Genomic DNA, 2673 nt, shown 5'->3' with positions numbered 1-2673 from the left:
ATAGCTGTAAACAGTTCAAGAGACCAATGACCACATCATGTCTAAAAAATAATATTCCAAAAACATCTTGTGCAGCACATATGAAACTTCTCTATTTCATTTTCTCTTTTGGGTTACTGAGGATCAAATGAATTCTGGGCCTTGTAAGTGCTAAGCAAGTATATAGCATCTAAGCTACAATTATACCTCTAAATTGCTTTTCTTTCTCTCTCTTTTTCTTCCTTCCTTCCTTCCTTCCTTCCTTCCTTTCTTTCTTTTTTTCTTTCTTTTTTGTTTTTTTCAAGACAGGGTTTGTCTGTGTAGCTCTGGATGTCCTGAATGGCTTTTTGTAGACCAGGCTGGTCTCGAACTCATAGGTCTGCCTGCCTATGCATCTCAAGTGCTAGGAGTAAAAGTGTGTGTTATCATGCCCTCCAAGACTGGTTTTTAATGCTTGAAGAGACGAATGTTAATAGGGCACTTGTTTGCATAGAAGTGTTATTTTCGTCATTATTAGTGTCTGTAGAAATTATACTTTTTCTACATATTTACAATTCAAAATTTATTAGTAGAAATGCAAAATAACATGGAAAAATGTTTTTCAAGTTAACTTTGGATTAAGCTTTCTTATTTTGATTTACTTATTTATTCATTTTTTTATGTTTCAAAACCAGGTATTAATTGGATGTTAATGGGCAATTGTTATAAGATTGCTGCTTTCTCTTAAGGAAATCTCATAGGTAGTGTCACCATTGTTGCAAATGGAACAAAAGAACCTTTGCATTTTGTAACACTAGTCCTAAAAGGTCTTATAATAAAAAACCCAGAGCCAGCTATTGGGGGGAAAGCTGAAAAATCAGAGAAGCAGAACAGGCAGCCACTAGCTTACCTCTATGAAATCCTCAGCCTCAAGGGAGCCAGTTCCATTTCCTCACCCATTATATACCTTTCATATACCTTATATACCTGCCATATTACTTCCTGGCATTAAAGAGTATGTCACCACTGCCTGGTTCTGTTTCTCTCATGTAGCCCAGTGTAGCCTTAAACTCACAGAAATCCAGAGGGATCTCCGTCTCCCCAGTGATAAGATTAAAGGTGTGTGCCACCACTGCCTGACCTCTATGTCTAATTTATTGGCTGGCTCTGTCTTCTGATCCCCAGGTAAGCTTTATTGGGGTACACAATACATCACCACAGAATTTCTCCCTCATACCCTACCTCAGCGTCCTTTTCCTTCACTTCTGCATTCTTAAAAATACAAGCTAAAGTGCAAATACTCACAAATGAACTTTTGCTAAGGTCAGGTTTGTAAGAACCCAAGAGGAAGTCTGCATGTTATCTTTAGTTAGCTACGTCAATCGTTTTCTAATGGCCAACTTCATAAATTAATAAAAATGTTATTCTTTTTTTCTTTATTGAAACGAGATTCTTTTCTCGTACAATATATCTTGGTTATAGGTGCCCCTCCCTCTCCTCCTCCCAGTTCCCCCCCATTTGTCCTCCCCTGTGGATCCACTCCCTTTCTGTCTCTCATTAGAAAAGAACAGGTTTCTAAGAGATAACAACCCAAAGTGACAAAATATAAATTAGTACCTTATCCAGTCATCATCAGAGAGATTTCCTCTGGCAGCAAATAGGGTCAGATGTAGAGCTCCACAGCCTCACATTATTTGGAGAGAAAGCCTAAATTGGTGGTCTCCATCAAATCCCTCCTCTTAGAGCTCAGGGAATTTCATGGAATAGGAGGCAGAAAGATTCTATGAGTTAGAGAGGCTGGAAGACACCATGAGAACAAGGCCCGCTGCATCAACTAATCAAGGCATATATGAACTCACAGAGACTGAATCAGCAAGAACATGGTCTACACAGGTCTGAACAGGTCCTCTGTGTATGTATTATAGCTATTAGCTTAGTATTTTTATGGAACTCTGCTGTGGATATCACTCTGTATAAATAAAATGCTGATGGCTAGTAGCCAGGCAGGAAGTATAGGTGGGACAAGCAGAGAAGAGAATTCTGGGAAGTGGAAGGCTGAGGGAGACAGATGCTTCCAGCCACTGCTATGAAAAGGGAGATGTAAGGTACCAGTAAGTCATGAGCCACATGGCAACTTATAGACTAATAGATATGGGTAAATTAACATATAAGAACAGCTAGCAAGAAGCCTGCTATGGCCATACAGTTTGTAAGCAATATAAGAATCTGTGTGTTTACTTGGTTAGGTCTAAGTGACTGTGGGACTGGTGGGTGAAAGAGATTTGTCCTGGCAATGGGCCAGGCAGGACTGGAGAAAACTCCAACTATAGGACTCCTGACTGTGAGAATGAGTTTGACTCTTTTCCTCCTGTTGGGTTGTCTTGTGCAACTTCAGTATAACAGTTTTTGCTTCATCTTATAATGAATTAACCCTTCTTTATTATTTTGTATTTGAGAAGAACTATTAATTGCAGAAATATATTTTCTGTTGTTTTTCTTTTTTCTTTAAACTTATTGCATTTTCTTCTTTTTACAGTCTTTGTTTTTAATTTCTTTTTTTTCCTTTTTTCTTTTCGTTTTTTTGTTTGTTTTTTTGTTTTTCGAAACAGGTTTCTCTGTGTAGTTTTACGCCTTTCCTGGAACTCACTTTGTAGACCAGGCTGGCCTCAAACTGACAGAGATCCTCCTGCCTCTGCCTCCTGAATGCTGGGATTA

The sequence above is a fragment of the Onychomys torridus genome, chromosome 15 (assembly GCF_903995425.1).
Source record: "Onychomys torridus chromosome 15, mOncTor1.1, whole genome shotgun sequence".
Taxonomy (NCBI): domain Eukaryota; kingdom Metazoa; phylum Chordata; class Mammalia; order Rodentia; family Cricetidae; genus Onychomys; species Onychomys torridus.
The sequence above is the reverse complement of the archived record's forward strand: the minus strand, read 5'-3'. Positions refer to the sequence as shown.